The sequence below is a fragment of the Andrena cerasifolii genome, chromosome 10, assembly GCF_050908995.1.
Source record: "Andrena cerasifolii isolate SP2316 chromosome 10, iyAndCera1_principal, whole genome shotgun sequence".
NCBI lineage: Eukaryota > Metazoa > Arthropoda > Insecta > Hymenoptera > Andrenidae > Andrena > Andrena cerasifolii.
This window is the reverse complement of record NC_135127.1, coordinates 810,500-824,537: the sequence shown is the minus strand read 5'-3', so window position 1 is coordinate 824,537 and position 14,038 is coordinate 810,500. Positions and strand designations below refer to the sequence as shown.

The window sequence follows — 14,038 nt, the reverse complement described above, 5'->3', positions numbered from 1 at the left end:
TCTCCGTGAACTGCGAAAAATGATTTTGATACGTCGAAGCTGCGGTGCGCTCTATTTATAGGCTCGCGCCGAAGCAAAACAGCTCATTATTCAAAATGCTTCTGATCCTGTCGGATAATTGTGATATTCGAGACCAAACCGCTGAGCAGTTGAAATATATATCAAAAATTATTCTACTGCGAGAGTTTGGCAGACACATCGATCAGTTGTGGGATAGACTCCCCGAGCATATAAAAGTCGATTCTGAGGTTCAGCAGTATCGTCGATGCTTGGAACATTATAATCGCCCTTGGCAGCGAACGCATATCGACGGTCCAGCACCATTGATTAAAAACTGCAGCGAATGTCGTCGAAGAGAGTAAAGAAAGGTTGTGGTCTGTTAAATCGGGCGATGAACGCGTTACCTATCGAATTACATATTCCGGGATATCAGTTTTGTGGTCCAGGAACTCATCTGGCAAAACGATTGGCTAGAGGCGATCGAGGCATCAATCCGTTGGACGCAGCGTGTCGCGAACACGATATTGCATATTCGCGTAGCAACGACCTCGGTGAAAGGCACACGGCAGATAAGGTTCTCGCTGACAAAGCGCGAAAACGCATCGTTGCGCGAGACTCGACTCTGGGCGAAAGAGGTGCTGCTACAGCTGTTTGGGCAGCTATGAAAGCTAAGACGAAAATCGGAATGGGGATGAAAACAAAACCCCGCAAAAGGACTGTAAGGAGAGCATCGCAAAAGCGGATACTTCCGGTGGCAAAACGAGGTGGCATATTACCACTTCTCCCGCTGCTAGGTGTTCTCGGATCATTAGCCGGTGGAGCAGCGGGGATTGCCAAGGCGGTAAACGATAATAAGGCGGCGCAACATCAGCTGCAGGAAATGCAGCGTCATAATCGCACCATGGAAGGTCGCGGACTTTATCTCGCACCATACAAGCGCGGACAGGGAATATCGAAACAAAAAAAAAAAAAACGCCGAAAAGACAATAAAAATGCCCGAGGGCGTAACTACAGATGCGCAATTGGGGGAGTTGGCAAAACGTATGCGTATTCCATTTTTTAGAGGTGTTTTTATGCGCAATGCACTACCTGTTGGAGGAGTACGCCGAAACGAGAGCGGTATCGTGAATTTGGATAATGTCGAGGGACCGGGGACTCATTGGGTGGCGTATGCGAAGAGGGGGCGTCGAGCTGTATACTTCGACAGCTTTGGCAATCTTTGGCCGCCTAAGGAATTGGTACAATATCTGGATAAAGATGTCGTGAAAATCGAGTACAATCACGCGCCTTATCAGGAGTACAATCAGAGCAATTGTGGTCAACTATGTCTACGCTTTCTACAAACGATTGGTTGCAAATTTAAGGATTGACTTCTCACCACTTTGATTCAGTACGAGTCCAGTCGTACAGCTTGGAATATGTCGTTAACATTCACTCTAACCGGCAAGAGTAGCACCCTCGCGGTGAGCTACTTTCCACCCATAGATTTGAGCGACGATGATTACGAGCTTGGTCTAACAACCCTTGAAACTTACCATACAATACCCAACATCGACTCCAGCAACGATAAATTCTACTTCACCACAAACTATGAGACCAATAGCAGCGTCGACACCAGCCTTGAATACATTACGATTCCCCACGGTTCATACGAATTAGACGCCATTGCCAAGTATTTGAAACAGCGATTACTCGAGCGATATCCTCAAAAACTCGATGGCACCAATGCCAACGATGGTAGCGACAGCGATGAGTATCCTATAGTGTTGCGTCCCAACAACAACACCATGAAAAGTGAGCTGTACTGCTCGTTCATTGTAGACTTTACGAAGCCCAATAACATTGGATCGTTACTGGGATTCTCGACGAATCGCGTATTAGAACCGGAACAGTGGCACGAATCGGACGATCCGATTAATATCATGAATGTGAACATTATTCGCGTAGAATGTAGCGTGACCGCTGGCGCGTACAGCAATGGGAAGCGCGTACATACCATACATGAATTTTCTCCCAGAGTACCGCCGGGATATAAGATATCGGAAACGCCCGCGCAGATCATTTACCTTCCAATCACCGCACAGGTCATTTCGGATCTAACGATACGTGTTGTGGATCAAGACGGGCGGTTGCTTGATTTTCGAGGTGAAGAGATTACCATCAGACTGCACGTACGACGACGTCGATGATAATACATGTGGTGCAGTCGTATGAGATGCTTGTGTTGAACGACTCCAGAAACACGTTTCTTCCAAACGAAATTGTTTGCAGCAACAACAACAACAACAACTGCAACTGCAACAGCTCTGATTACGCTAAAAAGAAGAGGTTCAGTGCATAACTGTTTTTTTCTTCACCCTCCTCAACCTCCAACCTTCTGCATGTACGCTAGATTAAGACGATAGTTGTAATTATGTACAAGTAGTAGTACGATTCATGATCAACGCGGTATGATAGACGTTCGATAGATGTTCAAGTGGTCTGATAGACGTTCGATAGATGTTCAAGTGGTCTGATAGACGTTCGATAGATGTTCAAGTGGTCTGATAGACGTTCGATAGATGTTCAAGTGGTCTGATAGACGTTCGATAGATGTTCAAGTGGTCTGATAGACGTTCGATAGATGTTCGGAGTGGTACGATAGATGTTCAAAGTGGTATGATAGACGTTCGATACCCGTTCGATAGATGTTCAAAGTGGTACGATAGACGTTCAATACACGTTCAAAGTGGTTCGATACATGTTCGATACCCGTTCGATAGATGTTCAAAGTGGTACGTTATGTGTTCAAAGTGGTTCAATATACGGTTGATATGCGATCAAAGTGGTGCGATTCACGTTTGATACATGTTCAATACATATTCGATAGATGTTCAGAGTGGTATGATAGGTGTTCAAAGTGGTTCGATACATGTTCAATACGTGATCAGAGTGGTATGGTCTAGTCGAATGATGTGCCCAAAGAAGAAGGGAAAGAAGATGCGTGTGAATAAGGAGAGGACGGTCAGTGAAGAAGAAGAAGATAAGTACATGGAGGAGGATGGTCAGCGAAAATGCAGGTGGCCTGTGATGAAGATGGCGAAGAACAAAGGCATCCTACTTTGCAAAGCTATGCATTTCTCGATTTCATCATTGGAGGGGGTTTTGACATGCTAGAACCAGGAGATGCATCGAGACCAGTTGCATTCAACTTGTGACATCGGGCTGCAATAGTCTGATTTTTTGTGTGCATCATTTTTTTTTTCTTCAAAAAACATGGGATTATTAAGGATTGCTCCAGAGTGTGACCCTGAGGTATGTACCTAACAATATTTTTTTACATTTATCGCGTTTAACCATTGATACCGAGTGAGATTAAAATCAGACGTTTGTATAAATATTATATCGCGGGTTTCTATGTTCCAGAACTCGCCACCCTCGTCACCCCCCGGACCGCCATCGCCACCACCGTCACCCCCGTCGCCGAGGGTGTGGTCCCCGGATTGGGGCTCTCCTCAGCCATCACCGTCGCCGTCGCCACCACCTTCACCCCCGCTGCAAGTATGTAATACTTTGCATTTTTTTTTATTTTTTTTTTTTTATATATTTAATATGTTTTGTATAAATATAATATCAATTTTTTGTGTGTTCTAGAATTTTTATTACATGATGAATGCGCGGGTGGTGGGGGAGGCACCGGCGCAGGCTGAGGAGAATGCGGCGGGCCCCACGAGGGTGGCTAGGCTGCGGCAGCCCTGGCTGCCGTATCGGCGGGTGGGGCCGCCGATACGGCAGCGGCGATCGCCATCTCCGCCATCACCATCACCATCGTCATCGCCATCACCACCGCGGTCCCCACACTAGATTTATTTTTTTTTTATATTTATATTTATATTCTTCTTTTTTTTATTTATATTTATTATTATTTAATTGTATTTTATATTCTTCTTTTTTTCTTTTTTTATATATTCTTTTTTATATTATATTCTTTTTTATATTCTTTTTTATATTTATATATTATACTCTTTTTTTATATTATATTCTTTTTTATATTTATATATTATATTCTTTTTTTTTATATTATATTCTTTTTTATATTTATATTTATATTTATATATTCTTTTTTTTTATATTTATATATTCTTTTATTTATATTATATTCTTTTTTATTTGTAACAATATATATTTCTTAAACGTATATTATTTCTCAGTTTTATTTACCCGTGTTCCTCCTCCCACGGCCTATTTTTAAAGATTTGTTGACGCTGCATAATTCTTATATGTGTGAGAAATTTTATTTTACATAATTCCACTATTTTATTAGATCGAGTTAATAAATATAATAATTTCTATACATATGCAAAGAATTTTATTTTATTTTCATGCAATAATTCCGCTATTTATAAGAACGAGTTAATAAATACAATAATTTTTTATTTTACAATGGTATTCTAAAGACGCGGTGTCGAGAAACGCCGATCTTTCCCGACATCGTCCGAAACAATTTCTGATAAAATAGTGTGTGTGTGTGTGTGTGTGTGTGTGTGTGTGTGTGTGTGTGTGTGTGTGTGTGTGCGTGCGCGTGCGCGTGCGCGTGCGCGTGTGCGTGTGCGTGTGTGTGTGTGTGTGTGTGTGTGTGTGTGCGCGCGTGCGCGTGCGCGTGTGCGTGTGCGTGTGCGTGTGCGTGTGCGTGTGCGTGTGTGCGTGTGCGTGTGCGTGCGCGTGCGCGTGCGCGTGCGCGTGCGCGTGTGCGTGCGCGTGTGTGTGTGTGTGTGTGTGTGTGTGTGTGTGTGTGTGTGTCGCTCCGTTGGTTTCGCTATATGTACCATTCGGAAAAGACTAATGTCAGAGACGGCGTTTGGGGGAGTTGGTTAGGCGGCTGACTCGTACCGCGGAGGTCTTGGGTTCGAGCCCCGTCGCCCCGAGAAGTTTTTTCATTTATATTAATATCATAAAATTAATATTTCCTTCCTTACCGACAGTCTGTTGTACCACGCTCCAGAGTAGCACCTTCCTTACCGACAGTCTGTACCACGCTCCAGAGTAGCGCACCGTCACCCCGCGGTTCCTCCTCCTCCTCCTCCTCGATGATACCCCCGCACCGTCACCCCGCGGTTCCTCCTCCTCCTCCTCCTCCTCGATGATACCCCCCACCACTCCGCCATCTCTATGACGTCATCCACCGCCAGCCCGCCGACAAAAAAACAAATTTTCAAATTTGAGTTTCAAGGTCATGATCATGACCTTGAAACTCAAATTTGAATTAGAATCCCCCTTGTCTTACTACTATTATCGCTTCTTCAAACCCCTCTACCGCTGAAGAAGGACATTACGTACACTTCATTTCTGCCGATTGCAATTTAGTAAACCCAGTTGAAAAATTATTGCTGGACACCGAAATAATTAATAAACCAAATCTTCTGGCAACGCAACCAAAAAAGGGACAGGTGATAACTACAGACAATGGACTATTTAAAACTTTCAGTATAATAGTCTCGGATAACTTCTTTGATAATATTAAAAGAGTAGACGTGCTTAACGGATTGAAAACTCTTTAACACACCCTGGATCAAAATCAGATTAAATCATTTCGAATTTCTGCCACGGGGGACCTTCACAAAATACCATCCAATGAATTCGTCAAGATATTAGAAGAGGTTTTCATAGGAACAGGCTTGCAAATTATTCTATACAACTGTACTATCACCACACCATCCGAAGAAAGCAGACAGCACATCATTTGCGAAGCTCACGACAGTTTAATTGGAGGACACAAGGGAGTAACGAAGACATACAAACGCATCCGATCAAAATTCCATTGGCCACAAGTGCGCAATGACATTCAAGACTACATCCGAAGATGCCAAAGTTGTCAAGAACAGAAATTAGTCCGAGCAAAAACTCGTCAGCCGATGTTGATCACCGACACACCTATAGAAGCCTTCAACAAAATTTCCTTAGATACAGTTGGACCTTTACCAATTACCATTCAAGATAATCTAACGAAATATTGCGTAGCCTTAGCAATACCTAATATTCGAGCTGCTACAATTGCAGATGCTTTCGCCAGACACTTCATCGCGATTTACGGTACACCCCGCGCAATATTAACGGACAAAGGAACTAGCTTCATCGGAACGCTTATGACCAACTTATCTGAAATGTTTAAAATCAAACAAATCACAACCTCGGGATATAGGCCACAAACCAACGGGTCTTTAGAACGAAGCCACATCGTACTCACCGAATATCTCAAGCATTCCATGGATAATTACGAAGAATGGGATTTATTAATACCATTTGCAATGTTCTCCTACAATACATCCGTTCATGAAGCAACAAATTTCACCCCATACGAATTAATCTTTGGAAAACCAGCTCGAGAACCAAGTTCTTTTCCAACTGGCGAAAAATTAAAGTCATTTGGAGACTACTTAATAGAATTAATAACACACATGACTAATATTCGTAATATAGCTTCCGATAACCTAAACAAAGCAAAAATTCGTTCGAAAAATTATTACGATGCTCGCGAAAGACCAGCAACATTTAACGAAGGCGGCTCTGTCTACGTACTCAAAGAACCACGCACTAGTAAATTTGATCCACATTACACTGGACCGTACCGGATAATAGACGTGATGGACCTGAACAACGTAGTACTACAAACACGCCATAAGTTAATTACAAAGCATCAGGACAAATTAAAACACGCTTATTCTCCATCCACGACAAAACGATAAGCCGACCGTCAGCCCAGATATGGTCCTTACCACCTTGCTCCCGAGACATACCCTGCCAAGCAGTGAGGGTCTACCTGAGGGGTACTCAACTCGTTCCAATCAACACCCCTACTAACAACAGCCAGCATGGAAATGCTGATGGAGAACAGAAGGATGACTTCACTACCACCTTGATGCCTGATCGACTACCCGGACAACCCCCACTAGAAGTCGTCGACCACTGGCTGGAGATGGGCTACGTGGTGCCCAGCGACCATTGAACCCAACATCCCGTAACACCTAGCGATAAGTACATATTACACTACACTGCACCCGACAATTCACAATTACACCTTGCTGATGAAAAGATTTGTAGAGCGTTTTTCCTTCTTTTGAGAAAGCATCACGCGAATCGTGATGTTTCGTCCTGGGAGGGGGGGGATGTTATGTATGTGGAATTTTCCCATTCGCCGCTCTCAACCACTTTTCGAGCTCGCGTCTGCGAAGGGAAAACGCCCTAAAATCCTTTATTTTATCATACACAACTAATGGGGGCCATGCTCTCGACCATCTGGATCACGACCATGGGAACGGGCGTGACGCGACGACGACCCATACGGATTTCCTTATATGGAGATTTTTAACGAATCCCCACTCATTTTGGGACTATATAAACCCTTTAGTTTCAACCCTCTTCAGTTCAAAGCAGTGAAGTCACGCGTAGAGTCACGTCGTGTCACGCTCGCACAGAGTTGGTTAGATTCAGTAGGATCGGGCTCGAGTCGCCTTACGAACCAACATCCGCTAGTTCGGTTATATTCTGGGTTACGTATTGAAATAACCATTCTTACGCCCCGCATCTCCAATGCGTTAACACCGTGCACATATTGGTAATCACATTATTTAATCACTAATCGCGACACTTACATTTGTATAAAAATTGATTATTGAATATACTAATGGTGTTCACTTGTAAATCGAGTCGATTCGTTAACCCATATTATACCCAGCGATCCTTAGAATATTAGTAGCACTCATCCACTGATACAACTTTACCGCTCGAGTTGTATCAAACTTTAATTAAGAGTTACGAGGCTTTACTAAAATTTCCTGTGACTGCCTGATTTCGCATCAGGCTCGTTCACCTCCAACACCAAAACAAGGAATCTTTACCAACCCAGTGGCTCCCCTATTTCGCATCGGGTTCGTCCACGTTTTAACCCTCCTACGGCTCCCCGATTTCGCATCAGGTTCGTCCTCGCCGTCAATAATCCTAGCGGCTCCCTGATTTCGCATCAGGTTCGTCCGCGCACCTAACTAACAAATTCATAAACCGTATTCCTTGGGAAATACCCCTCTCGCCGGCCTCTCGCGTTGCCGCAGCCCCGGCTCGTAACAACCCTATAAGATTAGTCGAGTGTTCGATGATCTAAATGTAGAATTAATTTTAGGAATTAATAAATATAAAATAGTCCATACCAACAAACTAAAGTTAACATGTATAAGACCAGATATTCTTGTTTTGGAGTGTTAATGAAAGCGGTTATTATATAACATTTTATTCATTCCGTTTGGTTTATTTTTATGTGTATGTAATTTAAAAATTTTCATTTTATAAGTGTGGTTATTATGTTACGAGTTACGATTATTTTATATCAAATAAGGATTATAGCGTTTTTGGATGAAATTATTAAACAAGCTTAGATAGATGTTCAATTACTACTAGATATTAGCCATGCGTTACACTATAATCGATTTAATGTTACCTAGTAATAGAAAAATAATATCTTACTACTGTAAAATGTTGTGATATAACTATCAATTCTTTAACTCGTGCTTCCTGCGGGACAATGGGTGGACTGAGTAGCTCGTTTACCGCGGGGCTGGCGCGGGAAGAAGAGGCGTAGTTATAAACATTAGTAATTATGTACCGAAAAGCTGTTTCATGGAAACACCTTTTGTATAAGGGGGAAGGTGTTACGCTACCGCTTGAACATGGCTAGGAAATCGTATGTAATCGATATGTAAAGTACGTATGAGTACGTAGGAGCGAGATTTGAAACGGAGGACGAAGAAGAGTTTATTACCGGGACCCATAAAGCACGTAGAGCGCGTCGTGTTTCCCGAGGGTTTTTCCTCAGTAGTTTTAAACGTGCCCTCACAATGCTAGCAGCTAATGCTTAAACTCGGAAGGCGTGCGAAAGCCTGGGATTGTATTCAATAGCTTTTAAATTACAGTTAGGTTAGGCGAGGATAGTAAATAGCTTAACTTTTCCTTGCACATCTGCGTGCTAAGTGGCGTCGAGCGGGCAGCGGCTCGTCTCATAACACCACTTAAAATTTTGTCCTCGCTTTTAATAATTACCCATGTCCTGTAAAGGTAAAAACTCCGGTCGGGAAAGACCGAAAGTCATAAAGTCATAAATTTTGTCCAGGCGGCATCTTCTTGGCCCTGAGGGTTGCGCTTACCTACTTGTTAGATATGTATGTACTGTACGCAGCCTATGTAAACTATGTAATCGGGTAGCGTGCCTCGACCACCAGCCGAGAGTGGAGGGAAGCGCGAAGGAAGGGTCAAGGACGGAGTGGTGGCTAGAGGATAACCCTCTGACGAAGCTTGGGGGATGTCATCGTTCTCATTGGACAACAAGGATCTACGGGAGGACCAGGAAGATCTTATCGTCGATTTCGTCGACGAGCTCGGTGCTGCTTCTTGGACGCTTGATTCAATCTGTCGCTAACCAGCTTTAAAAGCAGTTCGAAATATACTTTGAAGTACTTTTTAAAATAGCTTCTGTGTACGTTGTTTTATTTTAAAAACCTCCCGCACTCCGTCGAGCAGAGCGGTTCAGCGCTCCGCGGGCACTAACCCGCGTTCTGATCCCAAATTTACCGCTAAAATACGTAACAATACGTATACGCGTTACATGCACACCTTCAGCCAAAACGAAACTAAACATGTTTCGTTTGTCGATTCGTCGACTCTCGGGACCATTCGGCAGGGATCGTCGACCGTCATTGTACACATACCTATATATACTATTGAATTTTCTAACCTACCAAGTGTCAAACCATCATAATCTGCTAAGTGTCAAATAAGGTAAGTTGTCCAAATTTGAAATGTCACGAGTTTTTACACCACATAGGAGACTGAATTATTGTCTCAATTAACTAGGTAAGTAGCCGAAATATTTTTAATAGATTTCTTATGTAGAGTCGCAGACTTGGAAGTTGTCGGGAGAAGGTTCAACAAAGAAGCATCTCCTTTCGCATAAGTTTCTGGAAATTTGTACCATGCATGTAGAAAATAATATATTGTTGCAACAAATTGCATTTTATTTAAATTGCCAGATATTTGTATACCAACAATTTAGAGTTTTTATGTAAAGCTTATATTACAGAAATGAAGGGAGCGCACAGGCTTGGATAGAATTCAACAGGTTGCACAGGCTTGGATGGATAGAAATGAAGAGGACGCACAGGCTTGGAGGTTGTCCGGAGTAGATTAGGTAGATAGACAGAGCATCTTGTTTCGCACGAGTTTCTGGAAGTTTGTAGAACCCAGACCTTATTAGGTAAATGGCCAAAATTTTTCGTAAGACATTTTATTGAGAATTAAGAAAATAGATTATGGTGGACTGCTTGCAATGTAGGGCAAGTCACATTAGTGAAAAAAGTACGCTGAAAACACATCTCCTTTGATGCTTTTCAATTTTTTGTGAAAGACATTTGTAATACTTTAATTAAAATCCACAGTAGTTGTCACGCTATTCATTAATTCATTAATTTTTTAGGTTCCCATTAACAATATTTCAATTCACCAATAAACATACTAAACTAATTTTATTTCAAAACCAATAAATTGTGTGTTGAAAATATTGGATCTGTTCGTTCATTTTCGCTGAATTATTACCATTAGCATTTAAATTTCCTGCAACAAGACTTTCTGCAATACGCTTTCACCTGCTTCGGACACATTTTGTAGTCTCTACACTTATAATAGCAAAATGCCACTCTATTTCTATATAAGTTCTACGTTCAGTTGTAATTAAAATCACTAAAATGTGGATTTTATATATTTACAGATAATCAAAGTAGAAGATGATACAGAGTGATCTACGTCAGAGAAAATAATTTATTGTGGCATAGTATTATATTAATAATTAAACGATTATATTAAACGATTTTATTCAGCTTCGATGCTCTGTTTTCTTCTTGTATGTTTGCTTCATATCTGAAAACTCAAATTTAAACTAATTCCACCAATCCACTGAATACGTGTAACATAATTTATATAATTAATCAATGTCAAAGGTATGTTTAATTAGAAAATATTTAATAAACTTAGAATCCAAGGTACACCATATTTACTGTTAAATATTTGTATTTCTCTACATTAGAGTATGGATTATTGTGAAGAAGACCAATAAGATTATTTTGTATGTTGGCAATGGTTTTGCAGTTGGCAACCCTGTGAGACTGCTTGTTTTTAGAACAAAGGAGGCCGTCCCGCGTGTTGCACATGTTCTTGAAGGAGCCATGTGCTCGTGCGTCTTTATTGTATCTTAAAAGAGTTCCTAAGTATTATTTTTCTTGTATTCTTCGCCAAATAAATAAGTATTTCGCCTAAGTCTGGCATCGGAAACAGTTCCTTTTACATCAATTATCACGAATTTATTTAGTTTATATTCGTTCTTTGGAGTATACTAAAAAATAGTTTAAAAAAAAGAAGGTTGTAAACTGTTTTACATACTTTATACAAGTTAATAATAATTAGCAAATAAAAAAAAATATGTGAAATCAAAATGAGCTGCAAGTACATGAAGGTGCATTCCAACTGCGCTTAAGGGGGTAGACACGTCACGTGACCTGGCCGATTCGGCAGGTCGGTATTACAGCATTTTTTCTGCACAGAAATGGTAATACCGATAGATCGACGATTACCCGGTGAACGCGAGAGGGAGCTGTTTGCAATTTCCGCATTCTATTCTGAATAAGGAAAGAAATTCTCAGCTGTTCCGTTATACTTATAAAAATTTAAACGGAAAGTCGGCTGGTACTGTAAACGTAGAAAATTCATTGTACATTTTAATTACTTGAAATGTGCTTATGCTACAATATTCTACGTTAGTAGTAAGGAATTCTAAGTGAAAAGGGAATATAGATGAGGGAATGTCCCCAGAAAATGAAATTTGTTAGGTTAGACATTTTTTTACTAGCAAAGCACCGAAACAAAACATGAAATACACTTATTACACGTCCTCTGCAGAAAGCAGTTATCAACAAACATTATATATACAAAATTGTATTGAATGTTGAATTGGGCTAGTGAAAATGCGCAGACTGGATGCGCGTGATTATTATGTGGTCGGCTCCTCGAAGTGACAGAAAATATAACCTAAGTATATGGTATATGACAACAAATGTTTAGTGACCATTTCGTTCTTTTACGAAACATTTGTGAACTTTTTATCATCCTTTCAAAATATTATTATTACGTCACAACAGTATCTTTAGGAAATCGGGTATAGCAATTAGGTTATATTTTCTGTCACTTCGAGGAGCTGACCACATAATAATCACGCGCATCCAGTCTGCGCATTTTCACTAGCCCAATTCGACATTCAATACAATTTTGTATATATAATGTTTGTTGATAACTGCTTTCTGTAGAGGACGTGTAATAAGTGTATTTCATGTTCTGTTTCGGTGCTTTGCTAGTAAAAAAATGTCTAACCTAACAAATTTCATTTTCTGGGGACATTCCCTCATCTATTTTCCCCTTTTCACTTAGAATTCCTTACTGCTAACGTAGAATATTGTAGCATAAGCACATTTCAAGTAATTCAAATGTACAATGAATTTTCTACGTTTACAGTACCAGCCGACTTTCCGTTTAAATTTTTATAAGTATAACGGAACAGCTTAGGATTTATTTTCTTATTCAGAATAGAATGCGGAAATTGCAAACAGCTCCCTCTCTCGTGCCCCAGGCAGCCGCGTATCTATTGATATTACCATTTCTGTCCAGAAAACAAACTTGCTGTAATACCGACCTGCCAAATCGGCCAGGTCACGTGACGTGTCTACCCCCTTAAGATGACACAACTAACCAGCGACCGTAGCCGTGATGGAAAACACCGGTTCTCGTTAGATCACCGAAGTTAAGCATCACGGAGCGGTGTACTGGGGAAAGATGGGAGACCACCTTTCTCCCGGTGCGCTGTTGCTGCTGGGAACCGAAGGAGAGAGGAGAGAAAAATGAATGACTAATGTTCGTTGGGCAATATAAGCAAAATGCTTGAAACGCTATCCTGTGTAAAAACACAGGAAAAAGAAAATACAAATGACACAACTACATATACACAGCTAAAATGCTGTGTTCATAGCTTCCATTACTCGTATCGTGGACATTTTAATGAACCCATCTAAAAGAATCAAAATTAATGATATACACAAATTGCACCAATTATAACAATGGCTATTTCTACAAAAAAAAAAGGTATTAAATAATATTAAGCAGCTATATTTTTATACAAATAAATATTTTAATACGAATAAATATATTATTAAAAATACTTGGCGCTGCGAAACCGAAGAAATGCTAATTGTCTTAGTATTAATAATTTACAATAACTCCCTTACAATCTAAAATACATAATGTACATACAGGGTGTCCCAAAAATGCTGCGGTTCTTTGAAGGGGGTGACTCAGGGGGTTATTGCAAACAACTTTTCCCTTTCGAAAATGTTCTCCGAGTTTTCGTTAACGAGATATTAATAAAAAGCATCGACCAATCAGAGCGCGAGCCTTCCGCCGGAGCTCTCGCGCTAGCGTGGCCGCGTGCCGGGCGGCGCTGCGAGTACGAACAAGCAAGGCCTCATGCAACGAAGGAAATTGCGTAGAATGGCAAATGAAAAAGACGTAACAAAAAAATCGAACCTTTTACCATGGCTTGTTTGCCATTTAAAGTGAATAACAAATAAAGGATAAATGGATGAAAATCATGTGTAACGTAAAAAGACGAATACACAGTTGTTTTTCTTTTAGAAGAATCGAGAATAATAATTATTTGTAGTGAGAGGATAAGGAACAGGTAAATTTCTTTTTTTTTTAATAACTTACAAACGAAAAGGTAATGCAACAGAGAACGAACGAAAAGTGATCGTAGTTCGTTATTGTGATAAAAATCCGTAGTTCAATAACGGCCGACACTGTTGCTGATAATGAATAAAAGTCCGTTTAAAACTCAGAAGAAAAATTTACGTACGGAAATGTGGAGAATTATAGCTGGAAATTAGCTATCGCTTGCGTTAAATTTAAAAATGAATGATCA

General features: G+C 40.7%; 1 long non-coding RNA gene across 1 annotated transcript; it reads left to right on the top strand.

Annotated features, from left to right (window-relative positions):
- The first annotated feature begins 9,754 nt into the window (after positions 1–9,754).
- LOC143373977 (uncharacterized) lies at positions 9,755–11,198 on the top strand. The gene is made up of 3 exons (XR_013086588.1): positions 9,755–9,801; positions 10,103–10,276; positions 10,787–11,198. It is a non-coding gene; the product is annotated as an uncharacterized LOC143373977 (long non-coding RNA).
- The last annotated feature ends 2,840 nt before the right edge of the window (positions 11,199–14,038 follow it).